The sequence below is a fragment of the Aotus nancymaae genome, unplaced genomic scaffold (assembly GCF_030222135.1).
Source record: "Aotus nancymaae isolate 86718 unplaced genomic scaffold, 86718_ANA_hifiasm-v0.15.2.pri h1tg000051l, whole genome shotgun sequence".
Taxonomy (NCBI): domain Eukaryota; kingdom Metazoa; phylum Chordata; class Mammalia; order Primates; family Aotidae; genus Aotus; species Aotus nancymaae.
Window position 1 is genome coordinate 699,926 of NW_026988465.1, and position 11,844 is coordinate 711,769.

Sequence of the window (11,844 nt, forward strand, 5' to 3'; positions counted from 1 at the left end):
GCTGTGAGAAGAGACAGGATAGGTCGCTGCCATGTCCAGCCTTGCCTGTCATGTCGCACCTCCACATGTGAGACGGCGAGGCCTGGATGCCCTCATCTTATTCTCATTGTCGTCACGGGTCCAAGCTCCCTAACTGTGACATTCCAGATTTCAGATATCCGATGTCCCCCACACCACCGCCAGCCTTGACTTTGTTTTAAATCATTTTCTCTCTTTGATATATAAGTGTCATTTTGGGGGGAATAGTTTCATTTTAAGTGACTTCGTGCCTCAGTTTCCCAACCCCAATATTATCTTCCAGTGTTCAGGTTCTCAAATATTTAAAGTAAGTGGTCACAGACCTTGTAAATCTTCTGTCTCTAGGACATGGGTGTTGCTCCCCCACCTTGCTGCTTGCTCTCTGGGCGCTCGCCTACTTGATTTTCTTTCTTTATTTGCCTCTCCTTCCTCTTCCTCCCTCCCCCATTTCTTGGATCTATCTCATTTCTCCAAAAACTACTTTTTATTTTTATCTTATTTTAAGTTCTGGGATACATGTGCTGAATGTGCAGGTTTGTTACATAGGTATATATGTGCCGTGGTGGTTTGGTGCACCCATCAACCCGTCATCTAGGTTTTTTTTTTTTTTTTCAGTTTTTATTTTTGAGATGGAGTTTTGCTCTTGTTACCCAGGCTGGAGTGCAATGGCGCAATCTCGGCTCACCGCAACCTCCGCCTCCTGGGTTCAGGCAATTCTCCTGCCTCAGCCTCCTGAGTAGCTGGGATTACACGCACGCACCACCATGCCCAGCTAATTTTTTGTATTTTTAGTAGAGACGGGGTTTCACCATGTTGACCGGGATGGTCTCGATCTCTTGACCTCATGATCCACCCGCCTTGTCCTCCCAAAGTGCTGGGATTACAGGCGTGAGCCACGGCGCCCGGCCGAAGGTTTTAAGCCCCCATGCATGAGATATTTGTCCTAATGCTCTCCCTTCCCTGCCCCGCCCCGTGACAGGTCCCGGTGTGTGATGTTCCCCTCCTTGTGTCCAAATGGTCGCATTGTTCAACTCCCACTTATGAGTGAGAACATGCAGTGCTTTGTTTTCTGTTTCTTTGTTAGTTTGCTGAGAATGATGGCTTCCAGCTTCACCCATGTCCCAGCAAAGGACATGAACTCATTCTTTTTTATGGCTGCATAGTATTCCATGGTGTATATGTGTCACATTTTTTTTTTTTTTAATCCAGTCTAGCATTGATGGGCATTTGGGTTGGTCAAAAATTACCCCTAAGTGTGATTAGCCTAACTATTGAAAGTACTCCAAAAAGACCAAGTAAGACCAAGGGTAGTTGCAGACCCATTTCTGTGCCTTTGACAGGTGATCAAGTATGTGGGGGTATACTGGTGTGTGTGTGCGTGTGTGTGTGTGTGTGTGTAACCAGCAAGCTGCATGTGGCTGTCTTTAGTTCTGCTCCTGACCCCTAGGCCTGTCTTCTGGCCTGAAGACACCCCTCCAATCTTTCTCCTTTTTTTTTTGAGATGGAGTTTTCCGTCTTGTTGCCCAGGCTGGAGTGCAATGGTGCAATCTCAGTTCACTGCAACCTCCGCCTCCTGGGCTCAAGCAATTCTCCTGCCTCAACCTCCCAAGTATCTGGGATACAGATTACAGGCATGTGCCACTGCTCCTGGCTAATTTTTGTATTTAGTAGAGATGGGGTTTCACCACGTTGGCCAGGCTGGTCTCGAACTCTTGACCTCAGGTGATCCACCTGCCTCGGTCTCCCAAAGTGCTGGGGTTACAGGCGTGAGCCACCGTGCTTGGCCCTTTCTCCTTCTTATGCGTATGAGATGTTTGCGTTTCCTCCTTTTGAAAAATTGTCACCTTAGACTATATTGCCGTAATAAGTAAATGTAAAATTCAATACTATCACCCCTCCATGTTTCTACACATAATTCAATTCTTTGTTAATAACTGATGATGATTTCTACTTTTTCCAGTTACTTCCACCAACTATGCCTTTCTGCTGTCCCTCATCTGTGTATACTTCTTTCCATTAACCCATCCAGTGTCCAGCACTTCCCTCAGCAGGCCCATCTGGTCACACCCCAAGTCCTTTTCCGTCCACAAAAGGTGTGCTTGCGCTCTGAGACAGAGGGAGCGCTGAGGCGTGGAGGCTTGCCCGGGTTTGACTCCGGGATGAAAAGATGTTGTCCTTTCCACATCACTCGCTAATTCTCTCCTCACTCTGCTTTGCTCTCCTGGGACTCAGGTGCCATTTATTCTTGAATTGTCCCTTGTTTGGTGTCAGAGAGTTTCCACTCCCTGGAGCACTGCCCATGGTGCAATGCCAGAAGGGAAGAGGCTTGCCTTTCTTCTGGGCAGTAGGGGAAGCTTGAGCTTGAAAGGGCGGTTGAGAAAGCAAGACAAGCTCTCAGAACCAGAGCACCCGCCCGCAGAGCATGTCTGTATAGGAAAGAGCACGGGTGTCATTTTAGATCTGGAAACCAGTCCTTGACAGCTGTTCATGAGTCTGCACCCCTCCGACGTCTTCATGTCCCCAGTCTGCTAGCCTCACTTTGAAGTCTACTGCTATAGCCCAGTCACCCACCGAGGGAGAGAAAATCTCTGTGGGTCCCAAATGCTAAGTCCTTGAAAAGGGATTCCGTTGGCTCCAGTCTCTGGGCTGGAAACTTGGAATCTTCAGTCTCCTGGATGAGCACTTTGGGGAGCTCACTGTGGTCAGTGTGGGACAGTAGAAGGGGTCTCTCCTAGAAAAGTGTGCATGGTGGGGTGTAGACAAGTTGGGGTGCAGTAAGAGGCCGGGGGTCGGGAGCTCTCCAACTACTAAAGGGAGTTTTCATTTCCACCCGTGAGAAGACAATTTACCCTACCATAAAGCCAGATTGTAGATCATTTAACTTAAACAACTATTAGAGTTTATATGTTTGTGTTTTGAGATAGGGTCTTCCGCTGTTACCCACATTACAGTGCAGTTACACCATCTCAGCTCACTGCAGCCTCAACCTGCTGGCCTCCAGTAATCCTCCCACCTCAGCCTTCCAAACAGCTGGGACTACAGGCGCATGCCACAATGCCTGGCCAATTTTTTTTTTTTTTTTTTTTTTTGAGACGGAGATTTGCTCTGTCACCAGGCTGGAGCACAGTGGCACAATCTTGGCTCACTGCAACCTCCATCTCCTGGGTTGAAGCGATTCCTCTGCCTCAGCCTCCCAATTAGCTGGGACCACAGGCACATACCACCTAGCCCGGCTAGTTTTTTTTTTGTATTTTAGTAGAGATGGGGTTTCACCATGTTGGCCAGGATGGTCTTGATCTCCTGACCTCATGATCCACCCACTTCGGTCTCCTGAATTGCTGGGATTACAGGCACGAGCCACCACTCCCAGCCTTAAAATTTTTTTTTTTTTTTTTTTGGTAGAGACAGGATCTCAGTATGTTGCCCAGGCTGGTCTTGAACTCCTGAGCTCAAGCGGTCCTCCTGCCTCAGCCTTCCAAAGTGCTAGGATTACAGGCATGAGCCACCGCACCCCAACCTACCTATTTAGAATTAAAAGGTTCTACCAGTCTTTTATGAGCCTGTTTTCTCCGCGCTCAGCTCTGTCTCAGCCATGCAGTTTGGAAAGATAAAAGAGGAATCAGCAAAGGTGTCACCTCTCCTCTCGGGTTCCCTTCCACTCTCCTGCAAGAATTTCTGCGATGAAGAGAGCTGATTGCAGGGCAGGATTCCGGTGGTGACTTACTCATGCTCCAGTCTCAGCTGGGCTTTGCTGCAGGTGCAGGGCAGCACCTGGGAGGCCGTGGGAGCTCTTTCAGTCAGCAAGTAGGCAAGTGTGTTGTGTTATATGCAGAGGTGTTTTGTTTACAGGCATGGATGTTGTTATTGGACTAGACACACAGTCCTACAAAAGGCCCAGAGGGAAGGGGTAAACTGGGAAGGGTATAAGAGAAGCAGTGGGTGACATTGACAGGCATGCTGCCACATTCTCTCTAACCTAGAGAGAACCTTAAGTACACACTTCCGAGACGAACCCAGATTGCACAAACAAAACAGAAGAGCCAAGTGGGTAAAGCATAGCATTTGGAATCAAATGGCACATTAAAAAAATGGTGGAAACAAGGAATATTAAGTTTTAATTAATATTAATTTTTAATATTAACCATAATGTCAACACCTAAAGTTCATCATGCAGTTCCTGACACCGGCTAGGTGCCCAGTGACGGGAACAATTATCATCAGTGTTATATTATAGGATGGGTGACTGTCTTAGTCCATTTAGGCTGTAATAACGAAGTATCTTAGACTGGGGAGTTTATAAACAACAGAGTTATTTCTCCTGGTTCTGGAGGCTGGGAAGTTCAAAATCAAGGAGCCAGCACAGTCTGTGTCAGGTGAGGGCGCTTTGCTTCGTGGCACCTTTTTGTTGTGTTCTCATGTGGCTGAAGGAGAAAGCAGCTCTCTGGGGCCTTTTATTTTATTTTTTGAGATGGAGTCTTGCTCTGTCTCCCAGGCTGGAAGGCAATGGTGCCATCTTGGTTCACTGCAACCTCTACCTCCTAGGTTCAAGCGATTCTCCTGCCTCATCCTCCCAAGTAGCTGGGACTATAGGCACGTGCCATTTCACACAGCTAATTTTTGTATTTTTAGTAGAGACGGAGTTTCGACTTGTTGGTCCAGGCTGGTCTGGAACTCCTGACCTCAGGCGATCCACCTGCCTCAGCCCCTAAAGTGCTGTGATTACAGGCATGAGCCACTACGCCCGTCCTGGGATCTTTTTAATAAGAGCACTAACTTCCCAAAGGCCCTGTCTCTTAATCTCATCACCTTGGGGGTTGTGGGGAGAAATCTAGGACTCAGGACTGAAAAGAGAAATCTGCATTTCAATGCCATCACCTTGGGAGAAAGCACTAGGAGCCATCAGGAATGAATGGGAAAAGCACAGACCTCATGCCAGGAATAATCCTGGTTTCACTCTCTACCCACTGCATAGGCCCGGATTATGTGCATGAGTCACTGCGCCTGGCCTCAACTTTAAAAAATTTTAAAATTTTCATTGTGATAAAAACTACATAGCGTAAAATTTGCCGTGTTAACCACTTCTAAGTGCACAGGTCAGTGGCATTAAGCACATTCACATGGCTGTGCAAGCGTCACCGCCATCCACCTCCTGGACTTTTCATCTCCGAGACTGAAAACTCTGTCCCCATTCAACACCAACACGCAGTCCCCCCAGCCCTTGCTTGGCCACCCCCATTCTACTTCCTGTTTTTTTGTGTGTGAATTTAATTACTCTAGCCACCGCCTATGAGTGGACTCATTCAGTATTTGTCCTTTTTGGTCTTTCACTGAGCAAATGTCCTCGAGGGTCATCCATGCTGTGGCCTGTGTCAGAATTCCCTCTCTTTATAAGATTGCCTTTGTAAGTGGATTGCCCCTGGTGTTTAGCTGAAGGTTTTTCATAGGATCTGGTCAACTGGGAGCATTTTGCTGAATTTAGTGATGCCTTCCTTCCCTTGGCATCGCTGTCCTGATTCCTGTACCAGCTTCCTAACCTGCTCTATCCTGTGCTCCCCGCCTTTGTGCTCAGTCTTGCCCCCACCTTTTGATCACCTTGCAGTTCCCAGAGCTGCTTGTGTCTCTCACCTGTTCATCTGAGCCGGGTGTGATGGCTCACACCTGTATGTAATCCCAGCACTTTGGGAGGCTGAGGCTGGTGGATCGCTTAGCTCAGGAGTTGGAGGTTAGCTTGAGAACATAGTGAGACCTCATTTCTACAAAAAAAATCAACACAATTAGCCAGCTGTGGTGGCATGTACTTGTAGTTGCAGCTACTGGAGAGGCGGAGGTGGAAGGATTCCTTGGGCCCAGGAAGTCAAGGCTGTAGTGAGCTATGATCACACCACTGTACTCTAGCCTGGGTGACAGAGTGAGACTCTATCTCAATAATAACAAAAATAAAAGGTGCTCTGACCACAGGTGTTCAACATTCTAGAAGCCCTCCCTTGGTGTTCTCCCCATGTCCTACCCCAACAAGCAGCTATTGCCTTGCCCTCCAGCAGAAGGTGTTAGTTCTGCCGGCTTCAGGGCTTGATAGAAATAGAGATGGAGTTTTTCTCTTGTCGCCCAGGCTAGAGTGCAATGACACGATCTTGCTTACCTACAACTTCTGCCTCCCTGGCGTAAGGCGGTAAAGGCGGGTTGCCTCGCCGGGAGCACAGAAGCACACCCCCACCCTGCCCTTTCTGAAAGCTCGGACATGTTCCTTTCTTCCTTTCTCGTACAGTCTGACCTTCCCTTAAAGAGCCCAGTATGCAAACAAGGCCTTGTAACCTTAGCCTCTTGCTAGCCAATAGCAGTCAAGTCTTATTGACCAATAGCAGTTAAGTCTTAATAGCCAATAGCAGTTGAGTCTTAACAACCAATAGCAGCCAAGTCTTTCCAGCCAATAGCAGCTGAGTAATTCCAACCAATAACAAGCCAAGTCCTAGGTAAAGGCTTGTAACTATACCCAATAGTAGTCCTGCTCTCCCACAACCAATCGAGCCCCTTCACTCCCTATAAAACCCCCATGTCTGCGAGGAATTCGCGTGACTTTTCCGGCTCCTCCTGTTGGACTGTAGAATCTCAGCCGGCCTCACCCGGGAACCTGAATAAACCCTTTGCGTTGGATCTTCTTGTGCTGGCCTCAGTTTCTTCCTTTTATACTCGGCTAGAACCCAAGAACAAACCTTACCCCTGGTTCAAGCGATTTTCCTACCCAGTCTCTAGGGTATGCATGACCCACCTCATTTAGCTAATTTTGTATGTTTAGTAGAGATGAGGTTTCAGCATGTTGGTCAGGCTGGTCTTGAACTCCTGACCTCAAGTGATCCACCTGCCTCGGCCTCCTGAAGTGCTGGGATTACAGGCACAAACCACCTCGCTTGCCCAATTTTGTATTTTTAGTAGAGACGGGGTTTCTCCATGTTGGTCAGGCTGGACTTGAACTCCTGCCCTCAGGTGATCCACACACCCCGGCCTCCCAAAGTGATGGGATTACAGTTGTGAGCCACGGCGCCGGGCCTACTATTCTTTTTGTGAGATTCACCCATGTTGTCGCACATTCCATGAGCATCCCATGCAATCCTAGTTCCTTTAGATGTTGTGAATTGTGGATGGCTAACTGTGCCGTATTTATGTGTGAGTCTGCCCCCCGGTTCCACTGGAGGGAGAGTCAGGGGTCACCGTTCTCAAGGGCATCTTTGTGTCTTGCCAGCACTCAGGACAGTGCCTGGCATACAGATGCTTCAGTAAATGTTTGCTGAGTGAACCTGATGAATGGGCATTTTGTCACTGGGTCTTTTCATTTATTCCTTGGCTTGCTCCCTGACTCCCCTTGAAACACAGCTGCTTTCATTGACCGCGTCTTTATTTGTTGGGTGGATGTGCTTGTTTTCAGTGCCAGGAAGGAAAAATAAGCGCAGAAGTCGCCCCTCCCGGGCAGCCATATTCCCGGCTAAGAAGCCCTCCTTTGTGCCAGGAGCAGAGCTGTGCACGGCTGGGTGGAGGGTTACAGCCCGTCGGGGTATGGGGGGCCGAGCACTGGCTTGCAGGCAGGCGGTGACTCATGCAGCGTCCCGGGGCCAGTGCGGGGAAAAGGGCTTTGACATTCTCAGCAAAACCTCACGGCAAGCTCAACGAGCAGCCCACCTGCCCCTCCCACCCACGCAGGGCCTTACAGATGAATCTGCTTCTGCATCACATGATCCGTTTCAGCAGGAGAGAGAGGGAAAAAGAGAAAGAGCCTTTTGTTCTGCCAACCTCCATGATTGAATATCTTAAGCACAGCGCTCTGAAGTCAGGCTGAGGATTCTAATAAAACATCGGAAGCTTTACCCGGAAGACAAGGTGCTCTTTCGCTAGGCATGATTTGGACTGAGGGTATAAATTCTCTTTCCTGGGACGGGGAGTTGTGTCTCTGCTCATCCTCGGGGAATCTCGGGGCACCCCACTGATCACGCGTGAGTTCCAGAGCTGTCAGGTAGCCCCCTCTACAATCACACATATGTGAAACTACATATTTTCCAACCCAAATGAGGGTACACACCATCTGGGGAGGGATTTCCCCTTCCCATATGCGTGAATTCGTTTAGCTAAAAAGCATTAACAGTCAGAAAATAAAATCACAGTGAGACCCACATTTTAATGGAAACATTGGACCTTGGGGTTGTGCTGGAGATTTCCAGGTCTGGGATAAGAAACCCAGAGCGAGAGGGTGGAACAGTTCCCATTGGCTTTGGTGGCGTGGGCCCAGGACGGATGTCTACCTGCACGGCCTGTTTGGAGCTGACCTGGGAGAGGTGCATGTCCCTCACTCCACGCCACTGTGTGCATGCCCCCGACCTTGCCTGGAAGCCTGTGTGTTCACTTAAATTCAGGTCCTCGGTTCAGCACCCCATAGCTCCCTCATGGATCCTCACCTTCCATCCCTGCCTTGCATCCTCATTCTTCCACCTGGTGAGGGGTGTGGGGAGGTGGAACAGGATCCAAGCCTCAGCTCCACCCTTGGTGACCAAGTCCCTTGTGGGCTCTCCATTTATTCAGTGTTCAGTTCCTTGTTTGAAAAAATGAGTCATGGCCAGGTTTGGTGGCTCACGCCTGTAATCCCAGCACTTTAGGAGGCCAAGGCGGATGGATCACCTGAGGTCGGGAGTTCAAGACCAGCCTGACCAACATGGTGAAACCCCATCTCTACTAAAAATATGAAAGTAGCCTGGCGTGGTGGCATGTGCCTGTAATCCCAGCTACTTGGGAGGCTGAGGCAGAAGAATTGCTTGAACTCAGGAGGTGGAGGTTGCAGTGAGCCGACATCACACATTGCACTCTGGGCTGGGCAACAGTAGCGAAACTCCATCTAAAAAAAAAAGAGAGAAGAAAACAGAAAAGTAAGTCGTAATACCTGCTGCCTGGGGATTTGTATTTTATTTAATTAATTTTATTTAGAGATAGGGTCTCGCTCTGTTCCCAGGCTGGAGGGCAGTGGCGGGATCATAGCTCACTGCAACCTCCGACTCCTGGGCTCAATCGATCCTCCTGCCTCAGCCTCCTGAGTAGCTGGGACTACAGGTATATACCACCATGTCTGGCTTTCCTGGGATTTCTGTGAAGCTCTTCAAGTATGTGACCTAGGTCTTACTCCACTGGGCTACTCTACCCCCCAGGTCCGATGCTGCCCTGGGCCACTGCTCGCCCCTGTCTCCCCTGCCCAGCACGCCCTCTTTCTTCCTCTGGCCTAACTCCCCCGACATCCCAGGCCCAGCTACCTGCCCAGCGTGGCTCAGCCCCTTCTGACTCCTGAACTGCGTGGTGTTTCATGCTCTGTCTTCTACTGTTGATTATCATTCTGTGTTTGCTGGTCTTTCTGCGCTACAAGCTGTGCCTGGAGATCCAATCAAGTACACAGTTGAGTGCTCAGAGCTCAGTGCATGGAAAACCTGCTGGAAGAAAGGGTCAGCAAGGTGAGGACCAACTGCCCAACTGCTCTTGTGCTGGAAACCTCTTTCTGTTTTGCTGTGCTTAATCTGCCATCTTGTTACTGCCCTTCCTTAAAGCAAGTGGGTAAAAAAGCCGGCCTGCCCCAGCCTGATGGGGAGGAATCTTTTTATTCATCACTCATGGTTCCTCCTGAGCCAGAGCCCAGGGCTGACATCACAGGGGCAGGGCTAGGGAGGGAAAATTTGGGCTCCTGCTGCCCCCACGTCCACAGCAACAGGGGTCGGGTGGAGTGAACAGAGGGTACCTCCTTCATGCCCTTTGGAGGGGTTGCCCAGGGTCTAAGGCCACAGCTGTCCTCTGGGTAGGGCAGGGCTGTATTGACACTTGCTCGGTTAAGAAAACTGTTGACATTTTAGGAAGAGTTATAGAAAAATCTCATCCTGGTCGATTCTGCCTATGGATCACAGAGATGTGAGGCTTAACTTGTTTCCATCCACTTTAAGTCTTTTTCCCTCTGGACCAAACAGGATTATTCTATTTTTCCTTTTGAACCAGGGCCTGATGACATCAGAACTTGGGCAAGCCTTCTTCTTTTGTGTGCTGGGAAACGGCTGCTGCTGGCCAAAGTGTTTTGTCTGTGCTTGTGAAGGGTGCGTGGGGACAGCTGGGACCCACACCTGGAAGAATGCAGGGGCTGCTTTCAGAGATGGGGAAGGCTGTGGGAAAGCAGGCTTAGAGGGAAACCCCACAGTAAGTTGGAGGTTTCTGATGGAGATGCTGAGTAGGCAGCTGACCATATGCATTGGAGCTCAGGCGAGAGGTTGGCTCCAGAGAAACCAGTGTGGTAGTCATCCGTGTGCAGAAGGAATTAAGCCATGGGCTGGGGAGCTGCAGAGAACAGGGCACTGGACACTTCGGCAGCACAGGTGGGACTATGATGAAGAACCAGCCGAGGAGCCTGAGAAGGAGGGGACTGGAGGGACAAGGGGACTGGAGGGACGAGGGGACTGGAGGGACGAGGCACCAAGACAGAGCAGCGCCCTGAAGGTCAAATGCTGCCCATTGATCAAGGAAGAGCCTACGATGTGGCGTGGCAGCCTTGGTGGAGGCAGTTTAGTGAAACGTCAGGAAAGATGCTGATTTGAGTGAGTTCACAAGAGCAAGGGAAGAGAGGAATTGGAGACAGCACACAGAAAGCCTTTTTCCAGGGGTTTTGCTGTAGAGGGAAGCAGAGGGGATCAAAGGAAGATTTTTGTCGTTGTTTTGGGACAATATCTCATTCTGTTGCCCAGGCTGGAGTGCAGTGGTACAATCATAACTCACTGCAGCCTGGAACTCTTGGACTCAAGTGATCCTCCCACCTCAGCCTCCAAAGTAGTTAGGACTACAGGTGCACACCACCACACACCACCACGCCTGGCTATCTTTTTTGAGACGGAGGTTTTTTTTTTTTTTTTTTTTTTCGCTCTTGTTGCCCAGGCTGGAGTGCAATGGCACAATCTCAGCTCACTGCAACCTCCACCTACTGGGTCCAAGTGATTCTCCTGCCTCAGCCTCCCAAGTAGCTGGGATTACAGGCATGCGCCACCACACCCAGTTAATTTTGTATTTTCAGTAGAGATGGGGTTTCTCCATGTTGATCAGGCTGGTCTCGAACTCCAAACCTCCACCCACCTTGGCCTCCCAAAGTGCTGGGATTACAGGCATGAGCCACTGCGCCTGGCTAATTTTTCATTTTTTGTAGAGACAAGATCTCACTGTGTTGCCCAGGCTGACCTCAAACTCCTGACCTCAGGCAGTCCTCCCACCTGGGCCTCCCAAAGCACTGGGATTACAGATGTGAGCCACCTTGCCCAGCTGGTCCCAGAGCAGTTTTCTTATCCATCATCTTTGAATCTTTGTTTTTAATGAAATTCATGCCAGACACAAAGGCTCACGATCTAAGCTGGTCACAGAAAGAGGAGGGGGTGAATCAGTACCGTAGGCCACCTTGCCTTTTCTCTTCGAAGCGGCCTCTTTCGCCTTCTGATGCTGGGTGGTTTTGCATTTGTGGGCTGTGGACTACCCGGGAACCAGGACCTGTGCTTCATCGAGCATTCTGCAATTGCAGAACCTGGAGAAAAGACTGTTCCTGGCCGACTGCTCTGGAGGAGCAGGAATCTAAGGATTCCCATTGCTTTCTGAAAGCAAAAGCAGCTTTCATCCTGCCCGATTCCTTCCCACCTGCCACCTAGTGGCCACCTGCAGAATGACACCGGCGGCGATGAAGGGTTCTTGTTACTATTCTGCTCTCTTATCTGATCTTCATAGGGTATTAGCTGGGGAAGGCACCTTAGAGACAATCTAAGCCAATCTTCTCAATTTACAGCT